Below are 22,734 nucleotides of genomic sequence, written 5' to 3'. Positions count from 1 at the left end.
AATGCAACATCACTGAAATCTCAATGTCAAAATACTATTCTCCAAACCATCTCTTACATACTAAGCTCATCCCCTCTGGTACTTACTGCCATAAGCCAGTTCTTTGACTCCACTGGGTCCTCCATCAATCTGCTCTTCATTTTCCAGACCAACAGGTTTAAAATCCACCACCCAGCATTATAATCCCACCCTGCTATGCACTCTCAACTCCTTTGTTGCCCTTCTCCATACCTGCTTGGATAAACTTACCTTGGTATATGCCTGAACCCAAAAAAACTAAATATGATAAGACAAAAATACCACTATGGTGAATTGGCTTGTCTTAAATTTATAACCACCAAACATACCTAGACCTTCAGTACAATCTGCCATTAACACTTAGGTTTTCTAGTCAATTCTCTACCCTACTATTCTAGTTGATTATTTCACACCTCCTACCTGTTCAAATGTCAAATACTTGTCTCCTCTCCTCAGTCAACTAATCACCTTGCTGCTACTTTTCTTCCTCTAAGAGAACAGAAGCAAGGCTCAGGATATAGCTCTGTTGGTAGAGTGCTTGCCGCCCATGCACATAAGCCCTGGGTTCAATCCCCAGTCAGTCCCCGGGGAAAGACAAAGGAATTGGAGGTGAGAGGGGAAAAAGTAACGATAACAAAAAGAAGGTACTCAGGCAGTCAAGAATTTGGAGGAGTGAGCAAGCAGTTGTGGTAAAATTGCACCTCTTCCCTTAAACTTTTTTTGATCAACAGCAGGAAGATGAGTTCATAAAGAAAGAGAGCAAAGAATAGGGGGTGCAGTGTATATTAAGTAGATTTTTCAACTTCATAATATAAGAATGGACTTTACAACAAACAATGACACTCACTCAGAAACAATGGCCTGTGTGACTTGGAGTTCCCCAGCTTTGGCTGCCTTTCCCATCACTAGCCCTAAGTGGCATATCTTGTAAGAAATGTAGTGAGCAGTATTCCTGTACTCTTCACTCAGCAAATGTTTACCGATATCTTGCTCTCTACACAGTGTGTGCAGAATATAAAAAGGGATCAAATCTGGATCTATGCTGTTATCAGCTGTCAAAGCAGTGATTCTCACACTTTAAAATACACTTGTTAAAATGCAGATTTTACAAACAACTCTACACCAAGAATACAAATAATCCAATCAACCAATGGGCAAAGGAAATGAACAGACACTTCACAGAAGAAGATCTACAAAGAATCAACAGATATATGAAAAAATGTTCAACATCTCTAGTAATAGGAAAAATGCAAATCAAAACTACACTAAGATTCCATCTCACCCCAATCAGAATGGTGATTATCAAGAACACAAACAATAGTTGTTGCCGAGAGTGTGGGGAAAAATGTACACTTATACATTGCTGGTGGGGCTGCAAATTAGTGCAGCCACTCTGGAAAGCAGTGTGGAGATTCCTTAGAAACGTGAAATGGAACCACCATTTGACCCAGCTATCTCACTTTTCAGCCTATACCCAAAGGACTTAAAATCAGCATACTACAGAGACAAAGTCACATCAATGTTCATACCTGCTCAATTCACAAGGGCCAAATTGTGGAACCAAACTAGATGCCCCTCAATTGACGAATGGATAAAGAAACTGTGATATGTATATATATGTATATATTCACAATGGAATATTTCTCAGCCATAAAGTATAATAAAATTATGGCATTAGTAGGCAAACGGATGAAGTTGGAGAATATCATGCTACATGAGATGAGCCAATCTCAAAAAACCAAAGGATGAATGATCTCGCTAATAAGCAGATGATGATACATAATGGGGGGTGGGATGGGGCAAGAATAGAGGAAGGAGGGACTGTAAAGAGGGAAAAGAGGGGTGGGAGGTGTGGCAGAGGGAAAAAACAGAATGAGTCAAAAACTATTACCCTATGTAAATGAATGATTACACAAATGGCATGCCTCTACTTCATGTACAGAGAAACAAGATGTATCCCATTTGTTTACAATAAAAAAAAGCAGATTCTGGTTCTGTACATGAGGATGGGACCTCAGATCCTGCTTAGATTGTAACAATCTCCCAGGTGACACATGAATGCTGCTGGTCAGTATATATAACACATATTGAGTAATAAAGGTTGCTCATAGGGAATGATAAGTCCCATTATCATAAAATCTTGGACTCCTCCCAACCCTAGAATTGTCTGTGACATTTTTATTCATTTTGTGTGCCTTCTAATGTTATGTTTTTATTGCTCTTTCTCTTGGAGTTTATTTTTTCTGGAGTTAATCATTGCAAAAATGCTATTTCTTAGCTTATAAGAGCATTCTACTTCTTCTAACAATTCACTAATTTGTCAGGGTCTATCTACTATTAGACACTCCATCTTGAATTATTCCCCAGGACCCCAATTTGGACTGACTAGTCCTTCCTGTGGCTCTTCACCATATCAGCCTCGAAACTTGACCTCTAATTCCCTCTGCCTGGAGATGAAGTCCATGGTATTATTCCTCTCCTGGTCACCGCTCAGAGAGACGTGGCTCACAAAATGTTTCAGCACACCTGAGGCCACATGAGGCAACCATAGAGAAAGCTGCACTGGTCCTGTGGCACTGAGCCCTTGGAGTCCTCTGAGCTCTCCACTCGCTAGACAGCACCAGGCCCACAGTTCTGGTACTTCTGGCATGGCGTCCCCATGGGGCGGTCCCTGTCCAGTGCTCCCAGGAGGTGCTGGATGCTGTGTGCACCCACCATCAAAGTGGCAGCAGCTAGAGAGTCCAGCGGGCTGGGGAGCCATGGTAGCGGGCGGCAGGAGCACACAGGAGAGGCCTCCCGCCATGGACCTTGTAGCTATTTTAGGAGGAAACCCAGATCCCTGGCCAGGGGTGCGGCTTCAATTTTAATAACTTTATTGGTGGCCTTGCCTGCCCAAGGGCCAATGCGCCCGTGGTCCTGGGAAGAGGGAGCGCATCGCTCGAGGTGATCAGGGTGCGGGAGTGGGCACGGTACTGCGGGGTGTCCCGAGGGCAGGTTTCCAGAGTGGGGGCGGCAGGAGACCCTGTAGGCCGGGAGGTTAGGGACCACAGGTCATGGTTTCCTGCGGCGGGGATTCCCTTCCAGGGTCCTCAGCACAGAGGTGGGGCTGGTGTGCCCCTGATGCGACCGCTGGAGTGTTGTTTCCCACCTGTGTAGCTCTCTGCACCAAGTAGCCCCCGAATCAAGCTGCAGCCATGGAAAACACCACCAGCAAACGAGTGTCTGGGGAGCGTCATGGCACCAAGGCTGCACGCATGGAGGGTGATGCGGTCATGCCCCAGGAAAGGAGCACAAGATCATGGTGGGGAACATCAGCGACCCAGGCATCTTCAACCTGCGAGACTCCAAGGTACTCATCTCCGCGACCCCTACCATGGTGGTGCAGCTGCTGCTTGGCTTCCGGACTCTCCCTCCTTTCCTTGGCTCCTTTTCATCACACTAAACTGGGTTACGAGAATTTTTTTTTTCTTAGTTAAAGGGATATTCCAGGGAGAGAGGCGTTGGATCATAAATTCTTGTGGTGCTGCCTCAATATAAGGCACACGTGAAATTCTTGTTTTCTTGGTGGTTTGACCAAGCCTTGAGCCACATATTTAGGGCAGAAACCACGGACATCTCCCTTGCCTGCACCATCCTTGGTTCTTCTAACAATTTATAGGTTGCAAGCTTTGGTGGAAAACTTGAGGGAATAGATTGTTTGAGCCACTGGCCCTAGCTCGATTGCTTACATTTTCCTTGAAATGGCTAAGTGATTTTTTTTCCTAGAATTTTTCTGTTTGGATCCTTTTTGCTCTTTTAGGAACTCTGCACTTTAGATTCTTTTCCCCTTTGTCATGGCTGTGAGCACCCACCACTTGTTAACCAGAATACTTGTGCCTAGACTTGGAGATCAATAAAGGTCATCATTTAGTTGACTCTTAAGTTTTCATCCTATATTTTGTAGTTGTGGTGACACTGCTTTCAGGCCAACTTCTCATGTGAGAGAGCCAGTGATTCTCAGATAGCTCCACTCCAAAGTTGTCCTTCAAAATTTTTTCTTAGCCTAAAAGCAACTATTTATTGCTTCCCTAAAATCCTTGCTTTCAATTGAAGGATTTACAGGAAGAGGTCAATTGTGTTCCCCACCTAACAGAAAAGGCAGATGAAACTGACAGCAATGTGATTACTATCCTAATGTTTCTAATAACTTAGAAATGTCAGCATAAATACATTTAATTCTTTTGGTAGGCTGTTCAGGGGTGAAATAGAAAAATGGAGGGATTGAGGCAATTGGGGGATATGTTTGAAGCTTTATAGAGAAATTAGTTTTATTTGCCACAGCAGTAGTACATGGAATTTGGATGCCATGGTTTATTTTTTTGGATCCCAATGGAGAACATCATCATAGAGGGAGAAATAAGAGTGGTTGAAAGGGGCATTTCATGGGGCTTTCTCTCCATTCCTTTCTTTCCTCTCCCACTTCAGAACTTCCTCCTCATCATGTGGTCTGTCTACCCAGCTATCTGTATTTACTTCAGATAATGAGGTGATCAACCTCATTGTATTTTTACCCCTTTCCCTACATAAATGACTCAGGATTTAAGTACATTGTATTTGTCAAACCATGACTGAAGTCGTTGGTGTCCTGAATTAAAGCCAAATTGTTCTGTGTGATTTGGGGCCTATTCTGAATCATTCTTTCCCTCACTCCAATCTTGCCATTTGGAAAACAAAAAAATGATTCATATAATTCTTATGGTCCCACCCAAATCTAAGGGGTTTTGACTGACCTTTTTCTTCCCTCTGTATTTTACTAAAGCCTCTTCAAACTATAATGTTAATTGTTGTTTTGCCTCTTTTATCAGTGGTTATGCTGTTTTACTTAAAGTATTCAACCTTTATTTTTTAACTTCATTGTGAGTCAGATGCATTACCACTTAGAATATCATTACCTCAAGAGAATTTATAATAGCTTTGCAGGTGTATTCTTTAGGATAGTGTTACACAGTTCTTTTCTATGCTTGGAGAAAGCCTGTAACTGACAGAATCTGTTGTTGTGACTTCTGCACTAAAGCAAAATGCACCATAAAATTTGAGGTGGTAGTGTTATGTGGTACTTGCAGAGCAATGATGAATTAACTGATTATTAGAATGGCCCAGATAACCAGAAAGGTCATTTTCTAGTAATGGCTCACCAAAATATGGAAAGTACCTTAAGGACTCATGGTTTCACATTATGTGGATTTTCATTGGTGTTGCATTCATATATAAACATAATAAAGTTCTTTGTGATTTATTCTACTGTCTTTCCTATTCCAGTTTCTTTAATCTTAACCACATGAAATATTTGTGTCATATAATAGGCTAATGGATCTAGTTATACCTCTTCACCTATGATTTTTCTATTCTGTATTTTCTAAAATTGTAGAAATGTAGCTATTTAAATTTAATTCAAATGGAAATAAAAAATGCAATTCCTCAGTTGCACTTTCCCATAATTTCAGTGCTGAGTTGATCAATTTGGTCAGTGAACACTGTATTCACACATACATAGAATGTTTTTTCCATCAATAGACATATAATGGAGGGTTCTTGTTCACTTATTTGTGCTTCAAATAATTCAAGCAGTATTATTTCAAATTATCATCCATTGTTTTCATTCATTCCAAAACAAAAATGATGCTTAAGGTCCTAAAACTTGCTTGAACCTGGAATTAAGAAACAAGTCCCTTCCCTCATGCAGCTTATGTTTACTGGATAAGAAAGAAATTAATAAACACACACAAAATGTTTTACAGTAAAAAAAGTGCACTAAAAATAAATTAGATAATGAGATAGAAATGTCTTAGAAAGGTGTATTAAGCTAGGCTGAATAATCTGAAAAAATGTCTCGGATGGAGACCTGAATGAAGGCAGGGGGTACTATCAATACCAATAACAATACTGTCAATGCTTTGAGAGCATTCCACATGGATGGAATAGTACAAACGTGCTGATAAAAAAACACTCCTCAGCTGCATGTGGACGCACATGAATGCAATACCAGCAGCTTTGGAGGTTGAGTCAGGATGATTATAGATTTAAGACAATAAGCAAATTAGAGAGACCTTGTCTTAAAAATTTTAAAAAGGTGGGATGGCTGAAAAGTGTCTAAGTGCTTATGGATATGCTTCCTTGGATTTAATACCTGTTACCAGAAAAATAAATATATAAATCAAAATCACAGACACTCCTTAGTGTGGGTCAGGGAGTAATCTCAGGGTAACTAGAAGCAAAGAGCAGTAACAGCAGTCAGATTATGTCTATGTCTTGCCTTTATCTCTTCATCAGGATTTTGAAGTATATATTAAAATGTGACAGAAAGCAATAGAGAGATTCAGGGATGAGGTGCTTGGCATAATTCAATTTAATATTAAAGAGAGCACTGATTACTGCATAGTGGATAGAACAGGGTTGGCAGAGGCAGTAATGGAAACAGGGAAGACAACTGCCAGGGCAGGAGTTTAGATGAGAGGTGGTGGTGACATGGGTATGTACAGTAGCAATGGGAGAGAAAGCTTGGATTTTCTGTGAAGGATGAATTTTTTCTGCATTACGTCTCTGCATTTTCTTCAGTCATTGAACATGAAACCAGTGTTCAAAAGTTCACATTGTGCTGCAATTATTATTTCTGCTGAGCTGTGTTCTATCCTGATTAACAAATCATACTAAATCCATACTAATTATCAGGGGTGTTGGATTATTTGAAAATAATTCCAAGTTCACAATTCATCACAGTTTAACAATTATTAACATGTTTGGGAAAGAAGAATGGTATTCATGTTATTTCTCATGAAAGTATTTCTCTAGTCCTCACATGTTTATTTGATGACCATTTTCCTTTGACCATTATCAAATGAGTGATCCTTTATGTTCTTGCTCCACAAATATAATGTTTCCTTCGATGCATCAATAGATGTTGTATATTTTGCTGTTTAGTGCTCATCTAATTTCCTTTTCTCAAATCACAACATGTGTTGTTTGGTAAAAATGATTTGAATGAGAAATAATACAATAAGAACTAAAGGAAAGATACTATGAGATATTTCATTAACAGGGCATTAGATTAAAGAAGCAGACTCAGATGTTCTAATAATGTTAAAATAATTCTAGCACATTGCAACTCCATTATCCTATAGAGGAGAGAGAGGAAAATAGAAGGGAAATATTTTATCTGAACTTCTCCTTTGATATGTTTTCTCTTCAAGAGGGTAAATGTGCTATAAATACCTAAACAAATATTTTAGTATTATATATACATAAATTTAATAGATTAATTCATGACAGGGAGACTAACAATGATATTTTTATCACATCTTTGTTACACATGCTATGAAAGACTGTTCCATGATATATATAGCTAGCATCCTTTAAAGCAGCCCTAAGAGAATACCTTTCTATTTTCTACTAAATTACCACTCAACCACTATGATTATGTTCTCATACAGTAGGCATTTTATGTATTAGTATAATGGTTCCAGACACAACAGTAAATGCTACCCAAATTTTTAATAACTTCAAATTTAGTACTTTATTGAGGAAAATATTTGAAATAATATTCTGAGGTGATTAGAAACCAGAACAAAGTTGACACCCTAAAAATTTCCACTTAGAAAGTTCAATGTTCAACTGCAATATTCTCTTTATGAAAGAGAAACCATGCAGTTTAACAAGTAAGCAAGTACTTACCTGGTAGAAAAGTATCAGATCATACAAAAGGTTCTTATTCATAAACTGATGTTTCATATTATCACAACTAAATAGTAATATTCCCTGCATATAATTTTGGTATTCTTCTTAAATTGATAAGCCACCTAGATATTTTTAATGTTTTCTAGTTCATTACTGTTTTGTTTTATTTTGTTTTTCATAGTATTTAATAATGTGGAATGTTGATTTCACTCAATGGTTAGATTCCATAAAAACTGGCTATGTATCTGTTATTTAAGTAAAAAGCATAGCAAGTATGAGTCAAGCACTCATTTTTAAGTGTTTATGATTTATATAATGTTTTATTTCAATATTTGTATCAGACAAATATAAGTCCAAGTGGTATTTACTGAATGTCTTTCTAATATTGTTTCTGTGTTTCTCCAACTATCCCCACATTTGAAATAACTCCTATTTTTTTATTCCCATCCCCTCCCTTTATGTGCTTTTTCTGACTACATCCTTGCAAAGACAATTTTCTATTTCAGACTTGCTTCAGAGAACGTGAGAAAGATAAGTGCACTACATTCTTGTACTTCTCCACTGCTTTCAACACAAACCAATGCCTTTGTATGTATGAATTCTATTCCTCCTAATCACGTAAATGGGACATAAACTTTTTTATACAATGCCCATTATGTTGTTACTCCAGTAATCCATAACACAAACCAACATTTAAAAGTCTTCTCAAGGGATTAATCATCAATCCTCTTCTTTCATTCTGTAAAAATTTAATCTCCAAAATCCACCTTTTGCCTCAAATTCAAATGAAGAAACTTCAAGTCTCTTCATTTGCAACTTATTTTCTCCACTGAATGCAAACTGATAGTCTCTTTGTAAGAGAAACTTATATATTCTCTTTCTACTAGTTCTACTCATATGGACCATGCTGTCATACACTGCTCCCAGGTCTGTGCCACAGGATGTTTACTTTTGCAAGAAATATGTGTTTTCACTTTTAAATAATATTGAAATTACTTTCATGTAATTTAACCTCCCATGTGTAGTCTCTTCCATTACAGAATTTCTGCACATGCCGAATGTCCTCCTTCAAACATCAAAATTTCTCAATGGTTTTAAAAATATCATCAGTATTATAAGTAAAACAATAATTATATAAAACCAAGAGAGTACTATGTGTGAGATAAACTAAGCATTTTCCATATAATAGCTTTGTTCATTCTTCTCCCAGATTTTTCATAGCTTCTCCTCTCTTTATATTTTAAAAGAGGAAACTGAGACTGAAAATTTTAAATGCTCAGTTTCACAGAGCTACAAATTGCTATATGTGTTCTAAGTTTTTCCAATCGTAGTTCATCTAACCTGTACATATTTTTTTTGTTTTAGTTAAGCATTTTGCTTGCACTTAAAAGTAAATCTGTTTTTGATACTTTACATATTCAAGGAAAGCTGCTCAAACAATTTTAAAGTAAAGAAACTTATGGTGACATGTCAGTATGCTAGTCATTAGAGAAAAGATGTGAAAAATATTATTTGAATAATTAACTATAACTGCAGAAATGAACAGTAAGCAGAATAAATGCTGGGAGATTTGTAAATTCAAAACTACATTGATCAGAAATGTAACCAGACAATTATGAGAGCACAGAACAGCATCAAAAGAGCACCAACTATCATGGGACATGTATAAGTGTCAACTGAACCTATCATGAGAAATGCAGTAGCAAAGACCCTGACTGAGAATTAAAGAATGCCTACACATAGGTTACTTTTCTGAAGAAATCTATTTTATTTGCAAGACACTAAATCTACCAGAGAATGATTGTTAAATCATTGCAGTGCTTGTTAGTGTGCCAGAAAGTAATATGGTAAAAATCATACATGTATTGCTATTGAAAGTTACTCAATTCATGTGAATAATTTTAATATAAAATTCTATAAATAGCATCAAAACACCATCAGAGATGCCTTCAAATGAATTTTTGGATAGAAAACTAGAAACTCTGTGTTGAAAAACTAGACAAAAATGTAATATGTCCCCTACATGTTTGAATTCTCAATTACTGAGTTACAGAAGATTAATTCAACATATACAGAAAAAAAATAGAACTGTATTAAATTCATTTGCGTATATTTTTGGTGGTGGGGAGATGGATTGATTTCTAAGAAGGCAGCGAGATTAACAAGTACAGGCAAATTACATTGGATAATACTTGTTTAATTTGATACAATAATTATTCTAAATTATCTACTTAAATCTCTTATTGGGGAAATTAAAGAGAATATCTCCATATAATAAAGTAATGAAGGAGATTAGTCTCTACAGTTACAAGCGAAGAACAAAGGCATAAATGAGGTATAAAATGATCATATTTTGTGCCATAGAGTAAATGCGTGACCTAATTCTTGCAATGAATCACTTGAAAGCCATTAAAACCTTAATCAAAAAGAAAAAAGGAAAAAAGAAAGAAGAACATGAGAAAAAAAATGTTGAGGACATGTGCATAAGAACCAAAGAACCGTTGGGTAAAAAAAAATCACAAACAGGTATGAATAGGTCAAAAATATCATACTTTGAAAAATTCAGCTACATTGAAGAGTGCAATATCATAAAATAAATATATTTCTTTAGTGAACTGTAATGAATAGTAAAATTTTTAATCTTCATAAGATTTGGATTATTTTTGAAGATTTGGATGATGTTAGTTTTTGAATATTTTGTTCAAATAAAATATTGCTCATTTTTAAAAGGCAAAATCTTCAAAATCATAGTATGTTTCACACTCAGATAAGCAAGTTTTATTTTAAACATTAATAATTTCTTAAGCATGCAAATAGTTTATAAAAATCAATAATATATCAGTGACCAGTAATTATATTTAAATTAATAAAATTTTAGTTTAGATCCGAAAGTCACTGTTAAATGAAGAGCCTTCCACAAGTCAAACAAAGCAATTTATTGTACAAATTTAAAAAAAGGATGATTCACAATCCAGGAACACAAGAACACAAAATTAGGGACACAGAATCAGGCAGCACATAGTGACAGAACCCAGATGTTTCTGGCTGAATGTTACCTACCCACCAAAAAACTGCCAGTCTTGTTCAGTTGCAATAACTTTGTGGGTATGCAGAAGACCAGCCTCTAGGAAGGGATGGGTTGGGTCCACCTGACTTCATTACACACCTCAGCTGCAACCAGATTGTGCAGATGTCTAAGGGCTGCAACCATGGGACTCAGCTCCAGCACTGGGATGTGAAGGAAGTCAGCACCACTCTCTTTATTATGGGTCACCCTCCTGCATTTGCTGAGTTTAAATGTTTAGATATTTATGTCTCTCAGGGGTTTAGGTTGCAGCTGGTCCTCCATGTATGCCAATTCTGCATACTCATATTCAAACAATCTCAGCTGAAAACAGAAACAATTTCATCTGTACTATATAAATAGGTGCATTTTCCTTGTTATTACTGCCTAACTTTTTACATAGTGTTTATGTTCTACTGGGTGTTCTGTGGAATGTCCTGATGGTTTAGAACATGCAGGAGGGTGTGCATGCAGTATATGCAAATGCTCTACCATTTGCTATGAATGACTTAAGCATTCCTGTGTTTTGATATCTATGGGGCTCCTGGAATCCATCCAGGCCAGAAGTTAAAAATTTTTGTCGATTTTGCCTGTGCAAAATTTAGGTGATCTCTGGCACTGTGTTGTCTCCAGCCACACACTGGATATGTAAGAAAGTCAGTCAAGGCAGCAGACCTGGAATCCTTCCAAAGTGCCTTGAAAAGCTAGGTATGGAGATGAGTGGGTGATGTTGTCAATGAGATTTATGCAATTGAGATATCCAGGGGTGTAAACTACTTTTGGGGGAAATGTGGATGATAAAGATACTGAGAAAATGGGTGAAACTAGGGAAATATTTAGGGCCAGGAGTGGCTCTATTTTTATGTCTCTATATGTTTATGAATATTCATGTGTTTGTATTTTGAGGATTGAAGATATTGGAGCATATTCATTATTTGGGTGACAAAACCAACTCTAATTAGGACCACAGGAAACCAAAAGTTACTACTGGTGGGGAAATTCTGCAATTCTTTGTTTTTAAAGATACATGCAATTGTTGAGAGCAGCATTGAGAAATATAAATATGACAAAAGCATGTTTTAAAATACATATTTCCTGAAATTCATGGGACCTCAGTACTATAAGAAGGGGACCACACTTCCCTTGGCCTGTCCTCTTGAATCTCAGAGTCAAAGAAGCAGCCTTTCCTCTTTGATCCATTCTCTCACAACCAGCCCTGTCCAAGCCACCATCTTCTCTTATCACCACTGCAGTCACCTCCTCCCTGGTTCACCTATTTCCCTCTAGATCCTCTTCTAGCTTCCACTTTTCTAATGAGAAGCCAGGGAAAGGCAAACCCACTCAGCCTTTGCCCCACTTGGATCCATTATATGATTTTGTACTACAGTCACAATAAAATGTGAAGTGTTGGCAAGAGTAACCAATGGGTTTTAACACCTCAGCATCTTTCCTATTGACCTCATCTCAAAGGTCTCCTCAGAGATGTTTTCTGTGGCCATCTGGTCTAAAATAGAACCCTGCCCAGTTCCTACCATCCCTGTCACCTTAACCTGTTTTACTGTATTCACAGCTTCAATGATCAAATGTTATCTTGTGCCCCTGTACTGTCTCCCCAATGAAAATATAATTGTCAACCTAAAATGTAAGGTCCTATTTGCTACAGTCATCTTAGTACCAAGAACTGTGCCCAGCACACTGTAGGCATTCAATAAATACTGACTAAGTTAATATTCTTTCACTTGTCAACACTTTCTCTAGCTAGTGTTTCATGTTATCAGTCCTATGGTTTTACAAGAAGTGCTCCCATTTAATAACCACGCTTTGTAGGGCAGGGTGTCAACATAACTTCAGCAAATTTGAAATGGATAAAACTTGGTTTCTGCCAGGCATTCACAAAGTGCAAACTTAAGGGGAGTTTTATTAGGCAAAGTGGAGCATCCCTTCATTAACTGGGCTAGCAAACCTGATCACCTTGTCTCAAATGGACAAGTGCAACATTAGCTTTGCTTTTAAAAGATGAGCTAACTTAGGGGATGCACTGATGCAGAGTGGAAGAATCCTTCAGGAAACCAGAAATACATTCCTTTGAGATAGAGATGTCCTTTATTATTTTTTTTCTTTTTTGTATGATGAATTGAACCAAGAATGCTCTTGTACTTATTATGAGTCCCTTTAAGATGGTATGGCTTTTCATTGGTTCTCATTCCCACCATATCCCCTGAAACTAACAAGGCTTAATTGGGTCATTCATTCACTCCATTCCTTCATTCATCTGGCAGGAGTTTAATGAGGTTCTGTTAGATGTCAGGCAGTTTCAGGCACTGAGGCTATAGCAATGAACACGAAGTTGTGCAACCACTACTGGAAACTGATTTTAAAATAATTTCATCATCCTACAACCTTTGGCTATTACCCCCAGGTCACTAAATTCCTAGGCCAAGAACTGAGCTTTCTTTGGGAGGTAGTTAGGTCATGCTAGAGTTTGAATTTGGAATATCCCCCAAAGACCTCAGTTACTTGATTCTCAGCTTAGCCCTATTGGGAGGTGCAGGAAACTTTAAGAGGTGGGTTGTAGTGGGAGGTTTTAGGTTATTAGTGGCATGCTCTCAAAGGGATCATAGATTTTTAGTCTTTTTCTTCTCCCCTCCCCTACCTTCCTCACTTCAAACTCTCATGACACCAGAGACTTCCTGCCATGATGTGTTGTCTCACCAAAAGGTTCAAAAATGATAGGTCCAACTGACAATGGACAGAAATCTCTGAATACATGATCCAAAATGAAACTTTTTTCATTATAAGTTGATTGTCTCAGGTATTTGTTACTGTAACTGAAAGCTAATCAGTACAGGTACTGGTACAAGAAACATATAAAACAAAGTAGGGAGAGAGGATACAATGTGTATGTGTAGAAGAAACCTTAGATGCTAGACTTGTTGAGATGCAGGTTAAAGACATGGAGGAGGAATGGAGTTAGTCATGTGGACCTCCTTCCATGGAGGGAACAGCTAGTGAATAAGAACTAAGGTAGAAGTGTACCCATATTACTCCACAAGAATAAGGAGGCCAGGGTGACTTGAGGTAGGGAGCAAGAGGGAAAGTAGGAGACCAGGTTGGAGTGGTAAATGAGGTTAGGGAGGGAAGATAATATAGGATCTCTACACACTGGGAGAATTTTATTCTGAATGAAATGGGGAGCCAAAGAAGAATCTTTTATTACTTTAACATACAGTCCATATTCAAGCTCTTATAACTGTCTCAATAAGGTCATTTTAAAAGAATATCCAAAAATTTATTGTCATTTAAGGCAATAACTTCCACAAGGGGTGAAATCAATTTCATAGTGTGTGTTATATAATAATTACCATTTGAGGCTACTAGGACTGCACTAAGACAGACCATGTATAGATTTAGAAAATATAACAGTTTTATAATGGCAATATATACCTTTTCTCTCATCAGGATTCAATTAAGGATCATATACTGCATTTAGTTATATTTCCTTTTTTCCTTTAACAGCTTTGTTGAGATAAAATTTATATGCCATATAATCCACTCATTTAAGGCATAAAATTCAGTAGCTATACACTCAAAGTTGTGCAACCACTACTGGAAACTAATTTTAGAATAATTTCATCATCCTACAACCTTTGGCTATCACTCCCAGGTCATTCAATTCCCAATTACTTTCTATTTCTGTAGATTTGTCTCCTCTAGATATTTGAAATAAATTAAGCAAACAAAATGTGGTCTTTTATGTCTACTTTCTTTCACTTGCAATAATTTAAAGGGTCATCTAAGTAACAAATGCCAGTACACTGCTCCTTTTTCTGACTAAATAATGTTCCCTTGACTAGATATATCTCATTTTTTTACCAAAGGAGGGTTCTGAACAGGAGACCTGATCTCAATAGCATTCTACAAGGTTGACTCCAGCTCTTGCTCCAAGAAGCAGAAAATGAGCAACTCTGATAAATACTGCTTTTAGAAAAAATAAGATGAGATCCAAGAATTGACCTGTAAGTGCTCAAATAGTTTAACAAGTAAGGGATTCAAAATTTACTTAGCAGACATATTCTGATATATAACTTATAAGTGAGATTTTATGGATTTTATAAGATTTTTTGTTCCTTTGAATAATTAAATATGTATCATAAGCTTTTATTTTTCTTTGTGGTACTTGGGAAAGGACCCAGGAGTGCTCTACTACTAACTACATCCCCAGTCCTTTGGAAGAAATTGGAAAAGAGAAACTTGTATATAAGAGGCTGTTTGTTAGTTTTAAAGTGGTATTCAAACAAGAAGGTACTTCACTATTTTAGTCAGCTTTTATGCTACTGTGACTAAAGGACTGACCAGCACAGTTGGAGGGGCAGAAAAGGTTGGGGGCTTACGATTTCAGAGGTCTTAGTCTGTAGAATTCTGGCTCCATTCCTTGGGGCTTGATTTGAGGAAGAACTTTATGGCAGAAGAGTGGGACCCAGGGAAACAGCCTACATGGTTATCAGTAAGCAGAGAGAGGGACTCCACTCACCAGATACCCAAAGCCACACCCCCAGTTTCTGCCTCCTCCAGCCATACCCTGCCATTTCAGTTACCATTCAGTTAATCCCTATCTGGATTAATTCACTGATTAGGTTAAGGATATAACCCAATCATTTTTTCCCCAAACCTTACATTGTCTCACACGTCAACTTTTGGGGGACATCACATCTAAAGCATAGCACTCACAGATTGGCTCTGATTTAATATTTAGTTTTTATCATGTACTTAGCTTTTCCTATATTTGTCTATTCATGTTCTTGCTCTTTTACTGCTCATCTATTTTTTTCTTCCCAAGACACCCCAACCCCCAGGGGGGAGGGGATAGAAATGTATCAACTGTATTTGTATTCTTTGCCAGCCAAAAGTCATTTCCAGGTGTGGTATTTGTTTAATTCTTAGAGGATCTTGACAGGCAGATGGATGAGAATGAAAGTTCTATATGGTTTAAATGACCAGGTTGTCTGTAAAATTAGTTAACTTACTTAAGCAGTTTTGTAAAGCAGTTGTAGGAGGTTCCTCAGAGTATGAGGAGACATGATTTTATGAAATATATGAACTTAAATGGTTTGCTTGCTGTCTCCCATTTTTTGGGGAATTAAAAATTTTCTTTTTGTTTGGTGGTATTAGGGATTGAACTTAGAGGTACTTTACCACTGAACTATACCCCTCTCCCTTTTTATTTTTTATTTTGAGACAGGAATTTGCTAAGTTGTGGAGACCAGTTTGGACTTTGCCAAGGCTGACCTCAAACTTATAAACATCCTGCCTCAGCCATCTGAGTAGCTGGAATTTAAATGGTTATCTTGGTGCTTTTATATTTCTCTGAGCTCTTGTATATTTGTGTTCTAATGGTATTTTATTTTTCTAGGGTGCAAAAAAAAGTGCTATTGTTCAGCACATATAGCAAGCAAGAAGTTCCCATCATTATTGTGTTCAGAGAATTAGGTTTTGTGTCTGATATAGATATCCTAGAACATATTACTTATGATTGTGGGGATCCAGAGATGATGGAATTTGTAATATGAAAACAATATATTCATAGTGTCTGATAAGAAATTTAGAGGTACTAATTGTTGCTAACCTTAAAACATAGAAGAGCTGGGCATGGTGGTTCATGCCTCTAATCCCAGCAGCTCCAGAGAGTGTGGCAAGAAGATGGAAAGTTCAAAGCCAGCCTTGGCAACTCAGTGAGACCTTAAGCAACTCAGCAAGATCCTGTCTTTAAATAAAGTATAAAAAAATGACTGGGGGTGTGGCTCAGTGGTTAAGTGCTCCTGGGTTCAATCACTGGTCCCAAAACAAACAAACCCTAAAACAGCAAAAATCTGTGAAGAGCAATTTGACTGTCACAAATTTCATGTGTAGTGAAAGTCTTCCCTCTCTAGGCCTCTCTGCTGACAGTTCCATACAACATAGACATGAAAAGTAGAGACAGCCAAAAGTTCAATGGCAGCCTCATGAAGAAAGCAGTAAGAAAAATTATAAAAGTACACTAGCACTAGTCTAGTGTAATTTAGTAAAAAGGAAAAAGAGTAGTTGATACCTTTATTTCTTTTTATTTTGAGGAAAAGAAAAAACTTTTTGTTTTGTAGGAATTTCAAACTTAGAGAACAGTTGCTAGAGTAGTGCTGAGGACTCTGTATTCTTCACTCAGATTTAGTTGTTAACTTGCCTACATTTGCTTTATTATTCTATCTATACATACATGTGACTTTTTTTCTGGGCCATTTGAGAGTAAGTTAACAGGTATTATGCCTCTTTACTCCTAAAACTTTAGTTTGTTTCCTAAGATCCAAGATATTCACTTACATAATCATGGTATAATTACTAAAATCAAGAAATTTTATGTAGATGTAATACTATGAATATGCAGATCTTACTCATGTATTTGCTAGTTGTATTTGCTAGTTCTTCCTCTCCCTTTTGTAGGGGATTGAATTCAGGGGCATTATACTATTGAGCCACAGCCTCATTTGTGTGTGTGTGTGAGTGAATGAGTGAGTGTGCGCAGTGCTGGGGATCAAGCTCAGGGCCTTGAGCATGGTAGGCATCTGTTCTACCGCTAAGCCACATCCCCAACTCCCATATCTTTTTGTATATTTTGAGACAGACTTGCAAAGTTGTCTAGGCCAACTTGGAACTTGGAATCTTCCTGCTTCAGTCTCCTGAGTGCCCCACCACACCCAGCTCCAAAAATATCTTTAATACTATTTTTTTTCTTAGTTCAGAATCCAATTCAGAATCATTCATTGCATTTTTGTTTGTTTGTTTATTTGCTTTGGTACCAGGGATTTAACCTGGGAGTGTTTTACCACTAATCTACATCCCCAGCCCTTTGAGGTGGTTCTTCTAGTTCTAAGATTTTTATAATTCCTGATTTCCTAAAAACACTTACATATTTGATTAGGTTTATAGGAATATCTGGCATGTTATTAAGTTAAATGAGAGCTGACTCATTTTGAGGTGAAAATATGAATTTGAAAATTTCTATATAAATTATTTGACAAGTTAAACCTTCTCTTGATGAAGATTTTGTCCATTAAATTTCATTGGTTCGAGAGGGGCAAAGCCTGGCATTACTAAAGAGAATTAAGAATTAAATATGCAAAAGAAGTCTTACAAAAAAAAAATGCTTCCTCATGTTGGTGTTAGTGATTTTTTGAGACCAAAAAAGTATATTTCTTGGGATATTTTAAATTTTATTGTTTTAAGTTCTCTACTAAGATGTAGTTGAGATAGAGTGTTTTTCTTAAACCTAAATGTAAAGAATGATGTTTTCTGATAAATAGTATTGGGGCAGAAAACAGAAACAAACACTTTTTTTTTTTTATTTTGCAGTGCTGGGGATTGAACCCAGGGCCTTTTGCTTGCAAGACAAGCATTCTACCAACTGAGCTATATCCCCAGCCCTTTTTTTCACTTCTTTTACTTTTTTTTTTAAGGTGTATGGTTTATAGGTTACTTCTAGCCACTTTGGGTACAAGAGAACTCAATGACAGAGATCACTATGAAAACAAAAGATTGGATCTTGCTGGGCCACTACTTGAGTTCTTTTTTAGAGGGTAAGATGTTACAGAAGAAAATTGTTGAAATAAGGAGATTGATTATAGATTGTTTCATTACACTTGGAGTTGCTAAACCATCTTGGTACCATATGATGTACCTCTGAAACTTGCTATGTTCTCTTTGCTACTTGCTCAGATTTAGTTTGTGTTCATATCTGGGAATGATGTTTGTAAGCACAGCATATCTCTTGTCTATGTTTGTTTATTTATATTTTTTAATACTAGGATTGGACCCTGGGGCACTTTACCACTGAACTGCATTCCCAGTTCTTTTTATGTTTATCTTGCTAGCTGCTGAGGCTGGCCTTGAACTTGTGATCCTGTTCCTTCAGCCTCCAAGTAGCAGGGATTATAGGCATGTGTCACTGTGCCCAGCAGTGCATATTTTCTTTATTCCTCTGGTAACCTTGAGGAATGTTTGAGAAAATAATATATTTCCTTGATTTTCTTTCTTTTTAATTTTTTTTCTTTCCAGTGCTGAGGATTGAACCTGGGCCTTGTGCATGCAAGACATGCACTGTAGCACTGAGCTATATTCCCAGCCATGCATTGATTTTCTAAGTGCTGATACTGAAAATTTTATTAGTCTTGTTTTGTATCTTAAAGTATACGAACATGAACTAGAGGAAAATGTATGAAAATGTTAGCAGTGATCATTTCTTTGAGCATTGGGATTTTACATTTTTTTCTTTTTTCTTTTGGTACTGGGAATTTTAGACAGGGGACTTTTACCACTGAGCTATATCCCCAACCCTTTTAATTCTTTGAGACAGAGTCTCACTAAGTTGCCCAGAGCCTTGCTAAATTGGCTAATGCTGGCCTCAAGCTTCTGATCCTCCTGTCTTAGCCTCCAAAGATGTTGGGATTATAGGCATGCACCACCACACCTGGCTTTTCATTTTTCCCCTACATTTATTTATTTGTTCATTATTATTATTATTATTTGCTTTTAATACATTTTATTTTTATATATTTTAAAACTGCAACTTTCAGAAATTTAAAAGAAAAATATTTTTATGATACTGAAATGAGCATCTCTTTGGTATAAAAATCACACAATATGTGTGATCTTGAATTAAAAAAAATTAATGAAGATCTATGACCTAATATGCTGAAAAAGACTGTTCTTTGTCCATTCATATGTCCCCTTGAATTGCCCCCACTCTGGAGCTTAGGAATATACTTCTGGACACATCTCCATATCTACAAAGAATTAAGATGCCACATCAAATATGTTTAAAAAATTATAATATAGTAGAGCATCAAAGCAACAAAGTTGGCTTAATAGTTGACATATGACACAAACCACCAAAAAGCAATATAAGATACAGGACACATAAAATAGAACACTGTCACTGAGATCAATAATACATCATTTAAATTTGATAAAATGGAAACAAAGCAATTTCTTTAGAATTATTATGCAAATAACTTGCTACTTAGTACTGAGTCACAAATTTGATAAGGCTTTTTTGTTTGTTTGTTTGTTTGTTTGTTTTTTTTGTGGTGCTGGGGATCAAACCCATGGCCTTGTGCATGCAAGGCAAGCACTCTACCAACTGAGCTATCTCCCCAGCCCCTGATAAGGTATTTTATAGCAAGCAGTCAAACATACAAAAATGTAAAATACAAGAAATATTAACAATGAGAGCAATTAACCATAGAAATAAATAGGGCAAAAACATGCATTCTCTCTTGACATGCTTTCATTTTCTGACATGCTTTTTTAAAAAGCATCTTCATAGGTTAAAAAAAATTGTATTTTTAAAAACTACTAACAAAGTTCAAATCCCAATTACAAAAGAGAATGTTTACCTTCAAGTCAATGAAGTTCAGATTTATACATTTTTAGAGAAACAATTACAGTCTTCATGCTAAAAATATGAAGGAAAAAAGCTTTTAATTATGTTTGTCAAGTCTTTTATTCAACAAGGATTTAGCAAGTGTTGTGTGACACTGTTTTAGGTGCTAAGGATATAAAAACAAGACTCAATCATAGGTTTTGGAGAATTTACCCTAATGGAGTTGGATCCAACATAGGCAACCTTAGTTAACTCCTTTGGACCATAAAATGAAGCTCAACTTCAAAGTCTACCATTCTTGCATCTTGATCTGTGTAGTATGCTACTGGTAGCACTATTAACATTAATTATCTACTGATGGAATTAGCTTCCATAAAGGATTCTACAGAAGTTTAGAGGACAGAAAGTATTTAAGAATAAATGAATGCTGGTCTGCATCAAAAATATCAGTATTCTTCTTTCATAAAATCCAGAAAATATTCATTCTGAGTATACCAAACTGCTGAAGTGATCATCCTATTTTGCAATACATGTGCAAAAAATGTATGTTAAGAAGGATGTTACACTGTCCAAATCAGGCCAAATCAGTTGTTAGGTTTTAAAGAATCATAGCCTTCTTTAAAGAGGTCCTGCCAAGTTTTTAAGGAAACATGCATTCTCTGTATATTTGAGGGCAAGCTCTTCCACTTGAGCTGATCTTGCAGGTGTGGCTTTAAGAAGTTTGGTTAGAGAAAACGCTGCATCTCTGATCTACAGCTCCACTTCCCCCAGTGGGTCCACAGTTCGGTCGCTGTTTCTGCTTGAAATTGGCCAGCCCAAACTCACTGGGACATTGTGGGAGGATGCTGATGAAACATCTGAAGAAGGAGAGGAGGGAGGCAGTGGGGGAGGCAATGAAACATGAAACTCCTCACAGTCAGCCATGGGGAAGGGCTGGTACCACAGAGCCGGACCTAAACAACAGAACTGACACCCTTTCCCCCATGTTTAAAAAAATATATTTAGTTGTGGATGAACACAATAACTTATTTATTTTCTTATGTGATGCCGAGCATACAACCCAATGCCTCACATGGACTAGGCAAGCACTCCACCACTGAGCCTCAACACCAGCCCTCCCTATATTTTTTGTTGGTGCATTATAGTTGTACCTAATGATATTTCTTGTTACATATTCCTTTATGAACACAATATAACAATGTAATTTGGCCTTAAATTTTATTCTTGATGTTTCTATATTTCCCATATTTTCTATAGTGAACTTTCAGAAAAATTATTTTTAACAGCAAAACATGTAGGCATTACAAAAAAATTATTAACATTAGTATTTTGAACTGGTTTTGTCAGTTTGTTATGAATTAGTATTTTTCAGATTTTTTTGTTATTGTCCTACTGAGACTCTTTTGACACATTTTCTTAATTGCCACATAGGTGTATATACTATATATATGTGTGGGGGTGTTTTTGTTTTGTTTTGGTTTGGTTTTGTGCCCTGCCACAACCATTTTCAACCCCTTGTGGGCAATATTGTCCTTGTTAAGAATGAATTTTGTAGCTACTAACACATTTAAAGCAATACCATTTTGTCTGTATGTTTAAGAATTTCCTGAAAGAAGTGGGAATCTATGCACAGAAGTTTATTGATCGAGGAAAGGATTTTAACTTGGAGTTGGCAATTAAAACAAGAATAATATCTCATGGCTTAAAATAGTGTTCAGCTGCTGGAAACTGGGGTGACCAAAAGAATGCTCATCAAGCCAGAGCTGGAGTATCTCAGGTGAGGGTGTCAACTATGACTATAGGATTCATAGAAAAAAATGTTATAGGACTAGTAGTTTCTTTAATTTATTTACTGTAAATTGTTTTGATTTTTATTTTGTTCTCAGTATGAAATCACTAGAGGTTTTAAATTATGAAACTGATATTTTTCCATAGCTATTAGCATAACAAAGAGGAAAAAATTTTTTGACTTACAGTTTAGAAACTCAAGATATTTAAAAGAGTAGCTACATAGGAGGTGAGACAGTATGTGTTAGAAAAGTTTTGTGTATTTAAAAAATTCCAAAAAAGAAAAATATTAAAAATTCCATATTAGAAGCTGATCCAGAGAAAAAAATGGATATACCCTTTATTTGTTGAAAATGCATGGTACTTCAGAGTTTATAATGTAGTGAATGCAGTCACTAATCTCAACTGGAATATCAAGAAAAAGCTCTTAAAAGGCTAATTAGCCATTTTTTAAAATACATTTTTATATTCGCTTTACTTTTTTCATTTTTGTTAATTGGAGATTGCATCCAGGGTGTCAAACTATATTTCAAGTCCTTTTGTTTTTTATTTTGAGATAGGGCCTTGCTAAGTTACAGATGATGGTCTTGAACTTGGGGTTCCCTGACTCAGCCTCCCAAGACCCTTGGATTACAGAAATGTAACATTACACCCAGTGTCCTTTTTAATTTTAATTTGTTACAGGGTCTTGCTAAATTGCTAAGACTGGCCTCAAACTTGAGAACCTCCTGTCTCATCCTCCCAA

General features: G+C 36.6%; 1 pseudogene across 1 annotated transcript; it reads right to left on the bottom strand.

Moving 5' to 3' along the window:
* Positions 1–19,911: 19,911 nt before the first annotated feature.
* Positions 19,912–21,298, bottom strand: LOC306652859 (uncharacterized protein C4orf46 homolog; annotated as a pseudogene). Its single transcript has one exon. The product of its transcript is annotated as an uncharacterized protein C4orf46 homolog (transcript).
* Between the last annotated feature and the right edge of the window lie 1,436 nt (positions 21,299–22,734).

The sequence above is a fragment of the Sciurus vulgaris genome (assembly GCF_902686455.1).
Source record: "Sciurus vulgaris genome assembly, contig: HiC_scaffold_624_arrow_ctg1, whole genome shotgun sequence".
NCBI classification, from domain to species: Eukaryota; Metazoa; Chordata; class Mammalia; order Rodentia; family Sciuridae; genus Sciurus; species Sciurus vulgaris.
This window is presented reverse-complemented; position numbering and strand designations above follow the sequence as displayed.